This window comes from Vulpes vulpes, chromosome 16, assembly GCF_048418805.1.
Source record: "Vulpes vulpes isolate BD-2025 chromosome 16, VulVul3, whole genome shotgun sequence".
NCBI classification, from domain to species: Eukaryota; Metazoa; Chordata; class Mammalia; order Carnivora; family Canidae; genus Vulpes; species Vulpes vulpes.
Window position 1 is genome coordinate 91439903 of NC_132795.1, and position 21100 is coordinate 91461002.

The 21100-nt window shown below is 36.1% G+C and overlaps 1 protein-coding gene and 1 pseudogene across 6 annotated transcripts in view; both read right to left on the reverse strand.

The window, feature by feature from the left end:
- Nucleotides 1-21100, reverse strand: part of WDPCP (WD repeat containing planar cell polarity effector) — a 448174-nt gene that overhangs the window by 21072 nt on the left and 406002 nt on the right. The window lies entirely within an intron of this gene.
- LOC112915293 (ADP-ribosylation factor-like protein 4A) lies at nt 13242-14039 on the reverse strand (annotated as a pseudogene).

Sequence of the window (21100 nt, forward strand, 5' to 3'; positions counted from 1 at the left end):
ACAGTTTGGCTGTTGTGGACATTGCTGCTGTGAACATTGGGGTGTTTCACTACATTTGTATCTTTGGTATAAATACCTGGTAGTGCAATTGCTGGGTTGTAGGGTAGCTCTATTTTTAAGTTCTTGAGGAACCTTCATACTGTTTTCCAGAATGGTTATACCAGCTTGCATTCCCACCAACAGTGTAAGAGAGTTCCCCTTTCTCCACATCCTCACCAACATTTGTTGTTTCCTGTCTTGTTAATTTTAGTTAAAGAATTTGTATTTAAATGTTTGGTAGAATTCACCAGTGAAGTCATCTGGTACTGGACTTCTCTTTTGGGGAAATTTTGATGAGAGATTCAATCTACTTGTTATTGGTCTGGTTAAAGGATTCACTTTGGTAGGCTGTATGTTTCAAGGGCTTTATCCATTTCTTCAGATTTTCCAGTTTGTGGGGGGGGCTTTAAAATTGTTCATAGTAGCCTCTTATCCTTTGTAAAGGTTTCTGTGATACCAGTAGTATGTCTTTTTCATTTATTTTCTTTTTTTTTAATTTTCATTTATTTCTGCTCTGATTGCTGTTTCTTTTTACTAACTTTAAGTTTAGTTTGTTCTTCTTTTTCTAGTTCCTTGAAGTGTAAAGTTAGGTTGTTTATTTGAGATCTTGTTTCTCAATGAAGATATTTATCATTCTGACTTTCCCTCTTAGAGCTGCTTGTGCTCCAACTCATAAGTGTTGATATGCTGTATTTTCATTTTCAAATTTCTTTCATGTCATTTTGCTTTTTCTTTTGGTTTCTTTTTTGACTCCTTCATTGTTTAGCCAAATGTTCAATCTTCACGTTTATAAATTTTCCACTTTTTTTTTCCTGTAATTGATTTTGAGTTTCATAACACTGTGGTCAGAAAAAAATGCTTGATATAATTTAGTTCTCTTAAATTTTTTATGACCGGTTTGTGGCCTAACATGTGATTTTTCCTGGAGTATGTTCCATATGTACTTAAGACTATTCTGTTGCTTGGATGGAATGTTCTGTATGTGTGTGTTAAGTCCAATTAGCCTGACATGTCATTTAAGTAAGTTTTTAAAATAGATTTTTCTGTCTGGATGATCTAATTGATGAAAGTGGGGAATTTAAGTCCCTTACTATTTTTTAATTGATGTCTGTTTCTCCCTTTATATGTCGATTAATGTTTATGTATCTAGGTGCTTCATCACTGGGTGAATATTTATTCATATTCATATAACAAATGTTATATGTTATATCTTCTTGTTGGATTGGTCCTTTTATCATTATCTTATGACTTTGTCTCCTATAATAGTCTTTGTCTTAAAGTGTATCTTGTCTGCTGTAACCTATCCCAGCTTTCTTTTGGTTCTCATTTGCATGGAGTGTATTTTTTCTACCCTTAACTTTAATTTTGAATGTCCTTACATCTGAAGGAAGTCTCTTGTAGGCAGCATATAAATGGATCTTGCATTATTATCCATTCAGCCATTCTGTGTCTTTTTATTAGAGAATTTAGTTCATTTTCATTTAAAACAATTATTGATGGATATGTACTTATTGCATTTTGTTAATTGTTTTCTGGCTATTTTTAAGATTTTATTGTTCCTTTCCCTTTTTCTTTCTTTTTTTTTTTTTCACTTGCTTGCTTAGGTTTGTTTGTTTATTTAATTATTTATTTGGTAAACAACCAATTTGTTCAATGACAGAGGTATGATTAAAGTAAACCAATACATATTATGTTGCTATCAAAATTACATCCTGAATACTATAAAATACACTAGAGATAAAAAAATGTTAATAGTAGCTATATCTCAATTTTCATAGCATTTAATTCACGTATAATTTTCATTCTTGCTATATAGTATTATTCCATTTTTCTTGCTCTCTTCCTTTGTGATTGAACAATTTTCTGTAGTAATATGCTTAGATTCCTCTTATCTTGTATATCTATAGGCTTTTGCTTTATGATTACCATGAGGTTTATATAAAATAACATATATATAATATAATACACATATATATAAAACACCCTATCTTAAATTGATATATTAAGTTCAGATGCATTCTAAACCTGAATTTTTTTCTCCCTTTCCCACGTTTTGTTTTGATGTCACAATTTGCATCTTTCACTTTCAGTATTTACAGTTTATTGTAGTTATTGCTATTTTTATTACTTTTATCTTATAACCTTCATATTAGATTTGTAAGTAATTAACCAATCACCTTTACAATATAAGAGTACTTCTATTTTTTTTAAAGATTTTATTTATTTATTCATGAGAGATTCAGAGAGAGAGGCAGGGAATATAGGCAGAGGTAGAAGCAGGCTCCTCACAGGGAGCCTGATGAGGGGACTCAGCCCCAGACTCCAGGATCATGCCCTGAGCTGAAGGCAAATGCTCAACTGCTGAGCCACCCAGGCGTCCCTACAATATAAGATTACTTTTAATTTTTACTAATAATATATTTACCCTGACCAGTGAGATTTATATGTTTTCCTATTACTAATTAGTGCCCCATGTTTCAGCTTAAGGAAGTCCTTTTAACATTTCTTATAAGTCTGGTCCTTGGGCAATAATTCCTTTAGATTTTGCTTGTCTGAAACCAAAAATCTGCAGGACAGCTTTGCTAGGTATTCTTATTGACAGTTTTTTTCCCCCAGTATTTTCAGTATATTTTACCTACTTCCTCCTGGCCTGCCAAGTTTCCACTCAAAAATTTTGATCATGGGGTTTCACTTGTGTGTAACAAATTGTTTTTCTCTTGCTGCTTTTAAGATTCTTTCCTTGTCTTAACTATTATTCTTAAAATATCCGTACTACCCAAGGCAGTCTGCAGATTTAATGCAATCCCTATCAAGACACCAACAGCACTTTTCAAAGAACTAGAATAAATAATCCCCAAATTTGTATGGAACCACAAAAACCCTGAAGAGCTAAAGAAAAAGAAAAACAGAACTGGAGATTTCAAGTTCTATTACAATGGTGTAGGAATCAAAACAGTATGATACTAGCATAAGAACAGACACATAGATCAATGAAATAGAACAGGAAACCCAGAAATAAAACCCACAGTTATATGGTCAATTAATCCTCAACAAAGGAGGCAAATAGGCAATGGGGAAATAGTCTCTTCAACAAATAGTACTGGGAAAACTGGACAGCAACCTGCAAAAGAATGGAACCGGACCACTTTTTACACCATACAGAAAAATAAACTCAAAACGAGAGACCTGGAACCATAAAAATCCTAGAAGGAGAGTACAGGCTGTAATTTCTTTGACATTAGCTACAGCAACATCTTTCTAAGATGTTGTCTCCTAAGGCAAGAGAAGCAAGCAAAAATAAATTATATGGGAATGTGTGTGTCTGAGTGGCTCCAATGGTTAAGTGTCTGCCTTCGCCTCAGGTCATGATCCCAGGATCCTAGGATCAAGTCCCACATCAGGCCCCCTGCTTAGTGGAGAGTCTGCTTCTCAGTCTTCTTTCCCTCCGCCCCTCTTCCCTTGCTCGCATTGTGTCTCTTCTCTCTCAAATAAATAAATAAAATCTTTTAAAAAAATCAAAATAAAAAGCTTCTGCACAGCAAAGGAAGCAATCAGCAAAACTATAAAAAATAGCCTACTGAATGGCAGAAGATATTTGCAAGTGATACATCTGAAAAAGGGTTAATATTCCAAAATACATAAAAAACTGATACAGCTCAATGCCAGAAAATAACCCAGTTGAAAAATGGGCAGAAGACATGAACAGATATTTCCCCAAAGAAGACATCCAGGAGGCCAACAGACACATGAAAGATGCTCAACATCACTCATCTTAAGAGAAATACAAATCAAAACCACAATGAGATACTACCTCACACCTGTCAGAATGGCCAAAATGAGAAATACAGGAAACAACAACGTTGGCAAGGACGTGGAGAAAAAGGAACCCTGTGTACTGTTGGTGGGAATGCAAGCTAGTATAGCCATTGTGGAAAAGAGTATGTGGAGTTTTCTCAAAAAATTAAAAACAAAACTACCATATGATCCAGTAATTCCACTACTGGGTATTTACCCAAAGAATAAAAAAATATTAAGATGATAAATGTACCCCTGTATCTATTGCAGTATTATTTACAATAGCCAAATTATGGAAGAAGTTTCAGGTATATATCATAATAATTTGATATTTTTATATATTATAAAATGATCCCTGTGGTAAATCTAGTTACCATCTGTCACCATACAAAGTTATTACAGTATTATTGATATATTGCATCATATATTCCTTATGCTGTATGCTATATCCCCAGGACTGATTTATTTTATAACTGTAAGTTTGTACCTCTTAAATCCCCTTCACCTATTTTGCCTGCCCCTGAGCCTTCCCCATTCTAGTAATCATCAGTTTGTTTCCTTTATCTATGAGTCTGTTTTGTTTTTTAGATTCCATATATAAGTGAAATCATATGATATTTGCATTTCTGTCTCACTTATTTCATTTAGCATAAAACCCTCCAGGTCCATCGATGTTGTCACAAATGGCAAGAAATCATTCTTTTTTGTGGCTGAGTTATATTCCATTGTGAGTGCTTGTGTGTGTATATATCTCACATCATCCTTATTCATTCGCCTACTGATAGACATTTAGGTTGTTTCTATAATTGGCCATTGTAAATAATGCTGCAGTGAACATAGGATACATATATCTCTTGTGTTTTTGTTTTCTATGGATAAATACCCCAAAGTGGAATCATTGGATCCTCTGGTAGCTCTCTTTTTAATTTTTTTTTAAATTTTTATTTATTTATGATAGTCACAGAGAGAGAGAGAGGCAGAGACATAGGCAGAGGGAGAAGCAGGCTCCAAGCACCGGGAGCCCGACGTGGGATTCGATCCGGTCTCCAGGATCGCGCCCTGGGCCAAAGGCAGGCGCCAAACCGCTACGCCACCCAGGGATCCCTCTTTTTAATTTTTTGAGGAAACTCCATCCTGTTCTCCATAGCAGCTGTACTAATTCACATTCCTAGCAACAGTGTACAGGGGTTCCCTTTTGTCTACATCCTCACCACCACTTTTTTTTTTTCTTTTTGTATTTTTGATAATAGCCAACTTGACAGGTGTGGGTTGATACTTTACTGTGGTTTTGATTTGCGTTTCCCTGATGATTAGGGATTAAACACATCTTCGTGTCTTTTTTTTAAGATTTTATTTATTTATTCATGAGAGATACAGAGAGAGAGAAAGAGAGGCAGAGACACAGGCAGAGGTAGAAGCAGGCTCCATGCAGGGAGCCCGACGTAGGACTCCATCCCCGGTCTCCAGGATCACACCCTGGGCTGAGGGTGGCGCTAAACCACTGAGCCACCCGGGCTGCCCTCTTCATGTCTTTAAAATGTTGGATCAGAAACTATTTAAAAAGGGAAAGAAACAAAACTGGTCTTTCCCCACATAAAGTTTCACTAATATATAATTTCTATTAAGAAAGAAGGGAAGCTAAGCCGCTGCTTGGGCTAATTTCCACTTTTTCTTAAACTTTCAAATTTCAGTAAAGTTCTTAACTTAGATAACATGGTCAGTCGTTCGGTTTTGTTTTTGCTTTTTGGTGTATCAGTTTAGTTTATAGTGTCCTCATCAGCCTCATCTCCATAAAATTACTCCCTGTTATTTTGCATTAGTAAATATCACCCTTATAGTGGTTTTGTTCTGTGTAAATACACTTGGCTAAGCAGGACTCAGAGATAGTTAAGTTTATGTGTCCATTTGGGCCCAGATTTTTGTCATGGTATCTGGTTGTTTGGTCAAACATTATTGTGGGTATTTCTATGATGGTGTTTAGGATGAGTTTTCAAGTTAAACTTGATAGATTGACTAAAGCAGACTGTCCTTCCTAATGTGGTTGGTGAAATTCATCCAGTCAGTTGAATGCCTGAATAAAACAAAAAGCTGACCCTCTCTTGAATGAGAGGGAACCCCTGCTTGTCTGCCCTTGAGCTATGACAGTGGGTTTTTTTTTTTTTTGTTTTTTGTTTTTGTTTTTTTTAATGACTGGTTTTTATCTGCCTTTGGGCTTGAACTGAAACATGAGCTCTTTCTGGATTTTGAGCCTTTTTGTCTTTAGATTGGAATTAGACCATCAGCACTCCTTGATTTCCAGCTTGCTAACTTTAGATTTTGGGACTTGTCAGCCTCTATAACCACATGAGTCAATTCCTTAAAATACACACACACACACACACACACACACACACACACACACAGCCATCACCCCTGTTGGTTCTTGTTTGTCCGGAGAACCCTAATACTACCCATGTTCATTAATTTGTTCTTACTACACTCATCCTTTGGTACTTAAGTGGGGCAGTTCACACATGAGGAGACGTGATGTGTCATATAGCCACCTATTTAGAACTGGTTGTTTAAAATTTTTTTAAACCTACCTGTATATTTTCAAAACAGTTATTAGAAATGACTAAGATCTAAATAGGGCAAAAGAGGATTCAGTGGGCTAGAGAACAAGGAAGGTAAAGATAAGAGTGTTTCAAGGAACAGTCAATATAGAATGCTACCAGCCGTCATGTGGAGGAGCCCTGGAAGATCATTAGAATTTGTCAGTAGGAAATGATTAATCACTTTCAAGGTGCATATTTTTAGAAGCATTGGGTAGAAGGTGTCATACTCGTATTGTTTGATGAAGAAGTGGTTAAAATGTGTAGTAGTAAGGTTGGATAGAGATGATATGGACAGATTGTACAAGGACTAAGTGGTTTAGGTCGCTTTAATGTCAGTTTGGAGAATGCCTCAGAGCCTTCTACCAGAGTTTTTGCCTGTGAACACATTATGGGCAGAGATTATATCTTTTACCTCTATTTCCAATGCATAACATGGTTTCTGGTTCAGAGTAGGCACTCAATAAATATTTGTTGAATGCCAGATAAAAGAATGTAAAAAGTCCTATTAAATCTTATTATCATAGTATCTCTCAAAATTAACCTTTTTTGTTCTTACTGTCAGTATTTTCACACAGGTCTACTACCAAATTATTATAATAAGTTTGCTAGCTAGGTTTTCCTTCCCTCATTTCAGCCAGTGTAGGATGAGACTGTCAGATTAATGTTTTTATAACATGCTTTTGATTGTATCACTCTCCTGCTTGACAACTTTAAAAACCATGTAAATACCTACTGAAATAAATGTAAACCTTTTAGCCTTACACCAAAGCGTATCCAAAATCTGGGTATAACCTAGGTTTCAATCCTTATCTTCCACTGCTCCTTTATGTCATTAAGGTTAGAAAACATAAAAAGCTATGATCTGCTAGCCAAATACAATGATTGTCACTATCAAAACAACAGAAACCTAAAAAAACAAAAAAAAAAAACAAAACAAAACAAAACAAAAAAACAACAGAAACCTACAACCAAATATTGGTTGTCCCAAAGTAACTCAGGTTCTTCAATCACATTTCTTAAAGTGCCACAAAGGGAACTATATTAACCACAGTGATACGAACAGCTGTAGTTGTTTACACATATACAACTTGCTGGGTTCGGAGATAAGCATACAGCTGGGAAGCCATCATTACTGTAATTGCCATAGACTTATGTATCACTTCCAAAAGTTTCCTCCCATAGTCCCTTTGTTCTTTGCCCTTCTTTTTCCTTTGTGGTAAGAGCACTTAACATGAGATATACTGTTTTAGCAAATTTTAAAGTATATAATACAGTATTATTCATCATAGGTCCTGTATTGTAAAGTCAATCTCCAGAATTTGCTCTGCAGAAGTGAAATTTTGTACTCTTGGACCAACACTTTCCCATTTCCTCCTCCCCCCAGGCCCTGGTACCCACCATTCTACTCACTGCTTATATGTATTTGACTATTTTGGATTCCACATATGAGCAAGATCATGTAAGATTTGTCTTTGTGTGTCTGCTTTTTTAACCTATAGTATCCTGTCCTCAGGCCCATCTGTGTTGTGACAAATGGCAAGATTTCCTTTTTCAAGGTTGAATGACATTCCATTGTATACACTGAGTTGTAGTTATTTATACATTTTGGGTATTAACCCCTTATCTGATACTTGGTCTGCAAATATTTTCTTCCATTTTGTAGGTTGCCTTTTTATTTTGTTGAGGATTTCTTTTGCTGTGAAGAAGCTTTTAGTTTGATCTAATCCCATTTGTCTATATTTTGCTTTTGTTGCCTGTGCTTTTGTTGTGCTATCCAATAAATAATTGTGTAGACCAATGTCTGGTAGCTTTTCCCCTAGATTTTCTTTTAAGACTTCATTGTTTCAGGCTTCAAGTTTAGGTCTTTAATCCATTTTGAGTTGATTTTTTTAAATACAGAGTGAGACAGGGTCCAGTTTCATCTGTTTACTTGTAAATTTCTAATTTTTCCACCAGCCTTTATGGATGAGACTGTCTTTTCCCCATGCATATTCATGGCATCCTTGATGATGTCCAATTGATCCTTAGATGCATGGACTTAGCTCTCTATTCTGTTTCATTAGTTTATATTTGTTGTCATGCCAGTACCATCCTGTTTTGATTATAACTTTGTAATATATTTTGAAATTGGGCAGTGTGATACCTCCAGCTTTATTCTTCTTGATCAAAATTTCTTTGGCTATTTGGGGTCTTCTTTAGTTCCAAATAAATTTTAGAATTTTCTATTTCTATAAAAAATGCCATTGGGATTAAACAAAGATTTTATATATTTGAGAAAGAGATAAATAGAGCACAAGCAAGCGGAGGGCAGTGGGAGAGGGAAAAGCAGATTCCCCCACTGAGTGGGGAGCCTGACTCGGGGCTCCATCCTAGGATCCCAAGATCATGACTTGAGCTGAAGTTAGATGCTTAACTGACTGAACCACCCAGGCACCCTGCCACTGGGATTTTGATAGAGATTGTGTTGAATATACAAACTGCTTTAGGAAGTGGGGACTTTTTAACAATACTGAGTCTTGTAGTCCATGAACATGAGGTGTCCTTTCACTTATTTGTTTCTTTTTAAATTTCTCTCATCAATGCTAAATCAATTTCTCTCATCAATGCTAAATCAATTTCTCTCATCAATGTAATTTTCAGTGTATTTTGCCTCCCTGATTAAATTTATATGTATTTCATTCTTTTTTGATATTATCGTAAATGGAACTGTTTTTTTTAAATTTCCTTTTGATTTTTGTATGTTGATTTAATATCCTGTATCTTTACTGAATTTATGTATTGGTTCATAACAGTGCTTCTTATGGAGGCTTCAAGGTTTTTTACTTTTTTTTAAATTGTTCTGCCTCAAAAAAAAAATAAAATTGTTCTGCCTCATACTTTCTGTACTGTGTTGAATTGGAGAGGGGAGAGTAAACGTCGTTGTTTCAGAAGTTAAATGGGATGCTTTCAGCTTTTCACTGTTGAGTATGATATTCACTGTGGCCTTTTTGTAAATGGCCTTTATCATGTTGAAGTGTGTTCTGATACTGTATTTGTTGAGAGTTTTTTCTTCTTTATCATTAGGTGTTATATTTTGTGAAATGCTTTTTCTGTGTATATTGAGATGACCATGTGAAATTTATTCTTTGTTATGTTACTGTGTATATCACATTTATTGACATTTGTATGTTGAACCATCCTTGTGTGTCAGGGATAAATCATACTTGATCAATGTATGGTTCTTTTAACATGCTGTTGAACTGAGTTTGCTAGTATTTTGTTGTGAATTTTTGAATCTATGTTTGTCAGAAATATTGACCTGTAGTTTTCTTTTTTTTTCTGATGTCTTTGGCTTTGGTATCAGAGTGACGTTGGTCTCCTAGAATAAATGTAAGTAATTGCTCTTCTTTGATTTTTTTAGAAGAGTTTGGGGAGATTGGTGTCTGATCCTGGGCTTTTTTTGTTGGAAGGTTTATAATTACTCTTTCAGTTTCCTTCCTTGTTATTGGTCTGTTCAGGATTTCTGTTTCTTCTTGATTCATTCTTGGTAGGTAGTATGGTTTGGTGACTTTATCTTTTCCAAAAAACAATTCTTAATTTCATTGATTTTTGAAAATTGTCTTCCTATTCTTTATTTATGCTTTAATCTTTATTATTTCTTCATTTTGCCAACTTTGTGATTGGCTTCTTCTAGTTCCTTGAGGTATGAAGTTATATTGTTTGAGATTTTTTAAAAATAAAAAGATTATGGCTATAAACTTTCCTGTCAGTACTGTTTTTGCTGCCTCCCATAAGTTTTGGTATGTGTGTGTTCATTTTTATTTGTTTAGAGGTATTTTCTTATTTCCCTTTTGATTTCTTATTTGACCCAATAGATGTTTATGTTTTTAAAATTTGAAGTATTTCTGAATTTTCTCGTTTTTGTTTTATTATTCATTTTTAATTCCATTCCATTATGGTCAGAAAAAATATTTCAAATGATTCCAGCCTTCTAAAATTTGTTAAGACTTGTTTGTGACCTAGCAAATGATCTATCCTGGAGAATGTTCCAAGTGTCCTTGAGAAGAATGAATATTCTGTTTTAGGAATGTTCTGTATGTCTTTAGTGTCCACTTGGTGTATAGGGTCATTCAGTTCTAACATTTTTTTTTTTTACTGAATTTTTTTGTCTATGGATGATCTATCCATTATAAAGATGTGGGTATTAAAGTATACTACTATTGTGTTGTTTGTTTCTCTCTTCAGATCTATAAATGTTTGCTTAACATATACTGTTTGTTTAATATATACTGATAGGTTTATATTTGATGTTGGTTTTTTATTTGTAATTCTTACATCTTCTGGGTAAATTGACCCTTTCATCATTATGTAATGTTGATTTTATCTTTTCAAAAAAATTCTTTTTAAAAAATTTTATTTAAATTCAATTAGCCAACATCATTAGTTTCAGTTTCAGTTTTCACAACTTAAATGCATCAGTTGCATATAACACCCAGTGCTCATCACCAAAAAAGAATTCCTAATTTGTCTCCTGATAGTTTCTGAGTTAAAGTCTATTTTGTCCACTATAATGACTCCTGCTCCTTTTTGGCTACCATTTGCATGGAATATCTTTCTCTACCCTTTCACTTTTAGGCTGTGTGTGTCCTTAAATCTAAAGAGAGTCTCAGAGTGCCTGGCTGGCTCAGTTGCAGGAGCTTGTGACTGTTGGTCATGAGTTCGAACCCCACATTAGGTGTAGAAGTTTCTTAAATAAGTTAAAAAAATAAAGTGAGTCTCCTGTAGACAGCATATATTTAAGTCTTGTTTTTGTATTCATTCAGCCACTGTCTCTTTTGATTGAGGAGTTTATCCCATTTACATTTAAGGTAATTACTGTGATAGCAAAGGACTTGCTATTGCCATTTCATTAACTGTTTTTGTCTGTTTTGTACTGATCATGTTCTTCACTTGCCTTTATTTGATGAATTTGTAGTAGCAATAGTGGTAATAGTATTCTTTGATTCTTTTCTCTTTATCTTTGATGCATCTATCATACTTTTTGCTTTTTGTAGTTACCACATTAAACATTTTCTAGTTAAGGCAGTCTGTTTTAAGCTAATAAAAACTTAATTTCAGTTATGTACAGAATGTGTACACTTTCCTTCTAACACAAACTTTTAGTTGATTTCAGATTTTACTTACTTCTGTATTGTGTTTCATTTTAGTGGTTATAGTTATACTTATTACATTTGTCTTAATTTTGTGTACTAGTGTTAAAAGTTATTTACATGCCACCATTACAGTATTTCCTTTAACAGTAACAGTTGTACTTTCATATGCTTTCATGTAACTGTTTAGCTTTTTTGGTGAACTCTCTTTAGTACTTATTGTAAGACAGAACTGGTGTAATATATTTCCTCAGATTATGTTTATCTGGAAAATTCTCTTTTATTCTTTTTTTAAAGTTTTGTTTTTTAGTTTTTATTTAAATTCTAGTCCATTAACATATAGTGTAATATTAGTTTCAGGAGTAGAATTTATGATTCATCACTTAGATGTAATACTCAGTGCTCTTCATAAGTACCCTCCTTAATACCCATCACCCATTTAATTCATTCCCCTGCCCACTTCCCCTCCAGCAACCCTCAGTTTGTTCTCTATTGTTACGAATCTATTTTCTGGGTTGCCTCTTTTTTTTTTTTTCCCCTCTATGTTTATTTGTTTCATTTCTTAAATTCCACATATGAGTGACATCATATGGCATTTGTCATTCTCTGACTGACTTATTTTACATTCTAGCTCCATCCACATCATGCAAATGGCAAGATTTCTTTCTTTCTTTTTGAATGGCTGAGTAATATTCCAGTGTGTGTGTGTGTGTGTGTGTGTGTGTGTGTGTGTGTGTACACCACCTCATCTTTATCCATTCATAAGTTGAGGGGCATTTGGGCTCCTTCCATACATTGGCTATTGTTAATAATACTGCTATATATATTGGGATGGATGTGCCCCCCTTCAAATATGTATTTTTGTATCCTTTGGGTCAGTACCTCGCAGTGCAATTGCTAGGTCATAGCGTAGTTCCATTTTTAACTTTTTGAAGAACCTGTATACTGTTTTCCAAAGTGGCTGCACTAGTTTGCATTCCTGCCAACAGTGTAAGAGGGTTCACCTTTCTGTGCATCCTTACCAACACCTGTTGTTTCCTGTGTTGTTAATTTTAGCCATTCTGGTGTGAAGTGGTATCTCATTATAGTTTTGATTTGTATTTCACTGGTGATGAGTGATGTTGAGCATATTTTGATGTACTAGTTAAGCCATCTCTATGTCTTCTTTGGAAAAATGTCTAGTCATGTCTTCTGCCCATTTACTTTTCTTTTTGGCCCTCAATATCTTATTTTTATTATTTTAAGTTAGACCAACTTAAACATTGTCTAGAATTAAGATATAGCATCACATCATTTGATTCCAGAAAAAAAATCAAAATCCATTTGGCCAAAACTTAAAAAAGCAAACACTTCTTCTTTATCCCTTACTGGTTGGACCAATGTGATCGATATAACTGTATATATATTAATCTATCTTAACATTTCCATTCATTAGCATTTTATCTTAACATACAAAGCCTTATATGCTATTTCCTTGTAAAGGCTTCCCCCCACAAGATGTAAGGACAAAATACTAGGCAGACACTCTTCAGTTTTATTTCACTAACTTCAGGTCAAATTTCCACAACTGTTTTATGGTCAATAAACTATCCACACTTGGCTTCCTAGAATGGTAGTACTAAAAGCCTTGTAGGGTAAGGAGAAGAGACCATTTTAAGAAGCACTCCATTTACTCATCTTCCACAAGGCAAAAGAGCTGGGCATTGAATTGTCCAACAAAACAAAGCTTTATCAGCATCCAGGAGGGCAGGCAGACAAACCAGGCTGTAGACACTCTTCCATTTGTCAACATCAGACCAGAGAAAACCTACTCCACACAGATATAAAAAGGATCACCATTCATCTTTTCTTTTTCTGTTGCCGCAACATTTTTCTTCTTTTAATTATCATATCATGTAGTTTCTCAAGTCCTTCCTTTAGTCCATCTTCTATGATTGCGCAGGTGGGCTGTAAATGCCAGGGAGTTGATGAGCTCAGTTCACCCATTGCTAACAATTTCTCAATTTGTTGAGACTGAACTCAGATATTGAATTCAGAGACTGAATTCCTCAGGTCCTGTTGGTTAGCAATGATAAGTACAGGGACTCCCTGATTTTCTGATATCCTGGTTATTTTATGAAGTTCAGTTTTGGCTTCTTCTATTTTTTCAACATCAACAGAGTCCACAACAAACACAATGCCATCTGTGCATCTGTTATATGACTTCTACAGTGGCCTTAATTTATTCTGGCCACCTACATCCCAGAAGTGAAAAGTGACTGTTTTAGAATTTCCCAAGGTTACCTTAATTTTTTCAGTGTTAAATCCTTTGGTAGGTACAGCATTTACAAATTCATTAAACTGCAGCCTATATAATACAGTTGTCTTTCTAGCACAGTCCAAACCCCAAATAACAATGTGAGAGGACTGAAATGAAGGCAGGCTGGATAAGATAGAAGTCTGGTCTGACAGTCCATTCCCCATTTCCAGGTGCAAGTAAGTGTTCCAAATTGAAATGTTTTTTTCTTACTGCTTTAAAACCTCTCTTCCTAGGGGATCCAGCTGCCAGACTCCGAAATTGGAGTCTGGGTCCAAATGAGAAAGCATTTGGTAGGCATTTTTTACACGGGGTTTTGTGGGTAGACGCACCTCATGTCCACTCAGTTTAGCTCTCCATGCAGCTCTCTTCTGCCCATTTCTTTACTGGATTATTTGTTTTTTGGATGTTGAGTTTGGTAAGTTCTTTATAGATTTTGGAAACTAACCAACTAATCAGATACGTCATTTGCAAAAATCTTCTTTCATTCTGTAGGTTGCCTTTTAGTTTTGCTGATTGTTGCCTTCACTGTGCAGAAGTTTCTTATCTTGATGAAGGTCCCGGTTGTTCACTGCTTTTGTTTCCCTTGCCTCTAGAAACGTGTGTAGTAAGAAGGTGCTACAGCTGAAGTCAAACAGATTGCTGCCAGGGTTCTCCTCTAGGATTTTAATGGTCTCCTGGCTCACATTTAGGTCTTTCATTCATTTTGAGTTTATTTTTTGTGTATGATGTAAGAAAGTGGTTCAGTTTCCTTTTTTTTGCGTGTAGTTGTCCACTTTTCTCAACACCATTTGTTGAAGAGACTATCTTTTTCCCATTGTATATTCATTCCTCCTTTGTCAATTAATTGACTATATAATTGTGGGTTTGTTTTTGGGTTTTTAAATTCGATTCCATTGATCTAGGCATCTGTTTTTTGCTAGCACCATACTGTCTTGATAACTACAGCTTTGTAATAGAGCCGGAAGTCCAGAATTGTGATGCCGCCAGCTTTGGTTTTCCTTTTCAAGATTGCTTTGGCTATCAGGGGTCTATTGTGATTCTATACAAATGTTAGGATGATTAGTTCTTATTCTGTGAAAACTGCTAGGGATCACATAAAATGTATAGATTATTTTGGGTAGTAAAGATATTTTAACAATATTTGTTCTTCCAATCCATGAACATGGAATGTTTTTCCATTTCTTTGTGTCTTCTTCTATTTCTTTCATAAGTGTTCTCTAGTTTTCAGAGTACAGATGTTTTACCTCTTTGGTTAGATTTATTCCTAGGTGTCTTCTCGTTTTTGGTGCAGTTGTAAATGGGGTCAATTCCTTGATCTCTCTTTCTCTTGCTTCATTATGGTATATAGAAATGCAACGGATTTCTTCAGGTTGATTTTGTGTCCTGTGACTTTGCTGCATTTCTGATAATTTTTTTGGTGGAGTTTTTGGCTTTTCTATGTAAAATGTCATGTCATGGGATGCCTGGGTGGCTCAGTTGGTTAAGTGCTGCCTTCAGCTCAGCACTTGAGCTCAGCTTAGGGTCCTGGGACCAAGCCCCAAATTGGGCTCCCTACTCAGCATGGAGTCTGCTTTTCTCTCTGCCTCTCTTCTTCTCATGCTCTCATGTCATGTTGTCTGCGAATAGTGAAAGACTGACTTCTTCCTTGCTGATTTGGATACCTTTTATTTCTTTTTGTTGTCTGACTGCTGAGGCTAGGACTTCCAGTACTATGTTAAATAACAATGGTGAGTGTGGACATCCCAGTCTTTTTTTTTTTTTTTTTAAGATTTTATTTATTTATTCATGAGAGACACAGAGAGAGAGGCAGAGACATAGGCAGAGGGAGAACCAGGCTCCATGTAGGGACTCGATCCCAGGACTCCAGGATCATACCCTGGGCCGAAGGCAGATGTTCAACCACTGAGCCACCAAGGTGCCCTGGGTCCATCTCTTTATTTAGGATTAATTTCTAGAAGTGGAAGCCCTGGGTCCAAACCCAGAATATTGTGAATTTTAATTGATATTGCTAACTTAAACTCTAAAGGTTATATTAATTTACAAGGCAAAAAAAAATGCTATTTCTCTGGATACCTAACAATCCACATCTTTGCTAACATGATGGGTAAAATGTGTTTTAATTGGACTTATTCCTGACCTTAGAGATAGAGCTCTCAGTTTTTCCCTATTGAGGATGATGTTAGCTGTGGGTCTTTCATGTGTGGCCTTTATGATGTTGAGGTATATTCCCTTTATCCCTACTTTGTTGAGAGATTTTATCATGAATGATGCTATACTTTATCAAATGCTTTTTCTACATCTATTGAGAGGATCATATGGTTCTTATCCTTTCTTTTATTAATGTGATATATCAGGTTAATTGATTTGTAAATATTGAACCACCTCTGCAGCCAAAGAAAAAAAATCCCACTTGATCCTAGTGAATTATTCTTTTAAAATATTGTTGGGTTCGATTTGCTAGTACCTTGTTGAGAAGTTTTGCATCCGTGTTCATCAAGGATATTGGCCTATAGTTCTCCTTTTTAATGAGATTTTTGTCTGGTTTTGGAATCAAAGTAATTCTGGCCTTTAGAGTTGAATTTGGAAGTTTTTTTCCTATTTCTATTTTTTGGAAAAGTTTGAGAAGAACAGGAATTAACACTTTTTTAAGTGGTAGAATTCACCTGCAAAGCCATCTGGCTCTGGACTTTTGTTTCCTGGGAGACTTTTGATTATTAATTCAATTTCTTTGCTGGTTATTGGTCTACTCAGGCTGTCTATTTGTTCCTGTTTTAGTTTTGGTAGTTTATATATTTTTAGGAATTGATTGATTTCTTCCAGGTTGTCCAATTTGTCGACATACAGTTTTCATAATATTCTCTTCTAATTGTGTTTCCTTGGTGTTGGTTGGTATATCTCCGCTCTCTTTGGGATTTTACTTACTTGGGTCCTTTCTCTTTTCTTTTTGATAAGTCTGGCTAGGTGCTTATCAGTTTTGTTAATTCTATCAAAGAACCAGTTCCTGGTTTCATTGATCTGTTCTACTTTTTTGTTGTTGTTCTTTTTATCATTTACTTATGCTCTTATCTTTATTAGTTCCCTTCTGGTGGCTTTAGGCATTATTTGCTGTTCCTTTACTAGCTCCGTTAGGTGTAAGGTTAGGTTGTATACTGCTTCTTGCTTCTTGAGGTAGGCCCGTATTGCTATGTACTTCCCTCTTATGGCTACTTTTGCCGCATCCCAAAGGTTTTGGACTGTTGTGATTTCTTTTTTTTTGGGGGGGGGGGGATTTTTAAAAGATTTTTATTTATTTAAATAAATAAATAAAAGAGAGGACACAAGCAGGGGGAGCAGTGGCAGGCAGAGGGAGAGGGAGAAGCAGGTTCCCAGCTTAGCAGGAAGCCCGATGCAAGACTTGATCCTAGGACTCTGGGATCACGACCTGAGCTCAAGGCAGACACTTAACTATCTGAGCCACCCAAGCTCCCCTGAAGTGACTCTTTAACATCAAAATTGTTTTTAAGAACTTTTAAAGCCCCAGACTTTAATGCACTACATTGATGACAACTGGGAAGAGACTGGTTCACGCAGATTTGGGTATTAACTGTCCGATGGTAATAATTAAATGTTATTTTAGAAGAACTCATCTACTAGAATAACTTTATAAGTGGGCTACTTTTTTTTTTTAAATTAATTTTTATTGGTGTTCAATTTACCAACATACAGAAAAACACCCAGTGCTCATCCCGTCAAGTGTCCGCCTCAGTGCCCGTCACCCATTCCCCTTAAACACCCGCCCTCCTCCCCTTCCACCACCCCTAGTTCGTTTCCCAGAGTTAGGAGTCTTTATGTTCTGTCTCCCTTCCTGATATTTCCCAACATTCCTTTTCCCTTCCTTTATATTCCCTTTCACTATTATTTATATTCCCCAAATGAAGGAAAACATACACTGTTTGTCCTTCTCCGATTGACTTATTTCACTCAGCATAATACCCTCCAGTTCCATCCACGTTGAAGCAAATGGTGGGTATTTGTCGTTTCTAATTGCTGAGTAATATTCCATTGTATACATAAACCACATCTTCTTTATCCATTCATCTTTCGATGGACACTGAGGCTCCTTCCACAGTTTGGCTATTGTGGCCATTGCTGCTAGAAACATTGGGGTGCAGGTGTCCCGACGTTTCATTGCATCTGAATCTTTGGGGTAAATCCCCAACAGTGCAATTGCTGGGTCGCAGGGCAGGTCTATTTTTAACTCTTTGAGGAACCTCCACACAGTTTTCCAGAGTGGCTGCACCAGTTCACATTCCCACCAACAGTGTAAGAGGGTTCCCTTTTCTCCTCATCCTCTCCAACATTTGTTGTTTCCTGCCTTGTTAATTTTCCCCATTCTCACTGGTGTGAGGTGGTATCTCATTGTGCTTTTGATTTGTATTTCCCTGATGGCAAGTGATGCAGAGCATTTTCTCATGTGCATCTTGGCCATGTCCATGTCTTCCTCTGTGAGATTTCTCTTCATGTCTTTTGCCCATTTCATGATTGGATTGTTTGTTTCTTTGGTGTTGAGTTTAATAAGTTCTTTATAGATCTTGGAAACTAGCCCTTTATCTGATACGTCATTTGCAAATATCTTCTCCCATTCTGTAGGTTGTCTTTTAGTTCTGTTGACAGTATCCTTTGCTGTGCAAAAGCTTCTTATCTTGATGAAGTCCCAATAGTTCATTTTTGCTTTTGTTTCTTTTGCCTTCGTGGATGTATCTTGCAAGAAGTTACTGTGGCCGAGTTCAAAAAGGGTGTTGCCTGTGTTCTCTTCTATGATTTTGATGGACTCTTGTCTCACATTTAGATCTCTCATCCATTTTGAGTTTATCTTTGTGTATGGTGAAAGAGAGTGGTCCAGTTTCATTCTTCTGCACGTGGATGTCCAATTTTCCCAGCACCATTTATTGAAGAGACTGTCTTTCTTCCAATGGATAGTCTTTCCTCCTTTATCGAATATTAGATGACCATACATTTCAGGGTCCACTTCTGGGTTCTCTATTCTGTTCCATTGATCTATGTGTCTGTTTTTGTGCCAGTACCACACTGTCTTGATGACCACAGCTTTGTAGTACAACCTGAAATCTGGCATTGTGATGCCCCCAGCTATGGTTTTCTTTTTTAAAATTCCCCTGGCTATTCGGGGTCTTTTCTGATTCCACACAAATTTTAAAATAATTTGTTCTAACTCTCTGAAGAAAGTCCATGGTATTTTGATAGGGATTGCATTAAACGTGTAAATTGCCCTGGGTAACATTGACATTTTTACAATATTCATTCTGCCAATCCATGAGCATGGAATATTTTTCCATCTCTTTGTGTCTTCCTCAATTTCTTTCAGAAGTGTTCTATAGTTTTTAGGGTATAGATCTTTTACCTCTTTGGTTAGGTTTATTCCTAGGTATCTTATGCTTTTGGGTGCACTTGTAAATGGGATTGACTCCTTAATTTCTCTTTCTTCAGTCTCATTGTTAGTGTATAGAAATGCCATTGATTTCTGGGCATTGATTTTGTATCCTGCCACGCTACCAAATTGCTGTATGAGTTCTAGCAATCTTGGGGTGGAGGCTTTTGGGTTTTCTGTGTAGAGTATCATGTCATCGGCGAAGAGGGAGAGTTTGACTTCTTCTTTGCCAATTTGAATGCCTTTAATGTCTTTTTGTTGTCTGATTGCTGAGGCGAGGACTTCCAGAACTATGTTGAACAGCAGTGGTGAGAGTGGACATCCCTGTCTTGTTCCTGATCTTAGGGGAAAGGCTCCCAGTGCTTCCCCATTGAGAATGATATTTGCTGTGGGCTTTTCGTAAATGGCTTTTAAGATGTCGAGGAAAGTTCCCTCTATCCCAACACTCTGAAATGAAGTGTTTTGATCAGGAATGGATGCTGTATTTTGTCAAATGCTTTCTCTGCATCTAATGAGAGTATCATATGGTTCTTGGTTTTTCTCTTGCTGATATGATGAATCACATTGATTGTTTTACGGGTGTTGAACCAGCCTTGTGTCCTGGGGATAAATCCTACTTGGTCATGGTGAATAATTTTCTTAATGTGTTGTTGGATCCTATTGGCTAGTATCTTGTTGAGAATTTTTGCATCCATGTTCATCAGGGATATTGGTCTGTAATTCTCCTTTTTGGTAGAGTCTTTGTCTGGTTTCGGAATTAAGGTGATGCTGGCCTCATAGAACGAATTTGGAAGTACTCCATCTCTTTCTATCCTTCCAAACAGCTTTAGTAGAATAGGTATGATTTCTTCTTTAAACGTTTGATAGAATTCCCCTGGGAAGCCATCTGGCCCTGGACTCTTGTGTCTTGGGAGGTTTTTGATGACTGCTTCAATTTCCTCCCTGGTTATTGGCCTGTTCAGGTTTTCTATTTCTTCCTGCTCCAGTTTTGGTAGTTTGTGGCTTTCCAGGAATGCGTCCATTTCTTCTAGATTTCCTAATTTATTGGCGTACAGCTGTTCATAATATGTTTTTAAAATCGTTTGTATTTCCTTGGTGTTGGTAGTGATCTCTCCTTTCTCATTCATGATTTTATTAATTTGAGTCTTCTCTCTCTTCTTTTTAATAAGGTTGGCTAATGGTTTATCTATCTTATTAATTCTTTCAAAGAACCAACTCCTGGTTCTGTTGATCTGTTCCACCGTTTTTTTTGGTCTCGATTTCATTTAGTTCTGCTCAAATTTTAATTAACTGTCTTCTTCTGCTGGGGGTGGGGTCCATTTGTTGCTTTTTCTCTAGTTCCTTTATGTGTAAGGTGAGCTTTTGAATTTGAGTTCTTTCCAGTTTTTGAATGGATGCTTGTATTGCAATGTATTTCCCCCTCAGGACTGCTTTTGCTGCATCCCAAAGATTTTGAACGGTTGTATCTTCATTCTCATTAGTTTCCATGAATCTTTTTAATTCTTCCTTAATTTCCTGGTTGACCTTTTCATCTTTTAGCAGAAGGGTCCTTAACCTCCACGTGTTTGTGGTCCTTCCAAACTTCTTGTTGTGATTAAGTTCTAATTTCAAGGCATTATGGTCTGAGAATATACAGGGGACTATCCCGATCTTTTGGTATCGGTTCAGACCCAATTTGTGACCCAGTATGTGGTCTATTTTGGAGAAAGTTCCATGTGCACTTGAGAAGAATGTGTATTCAGTTGAGTTTGGATGTAAAGTTCTGTAGATATCTGTGAAATCCATCTGGTCCAGTGTATCATTTAAAGCTCTCGTTTCT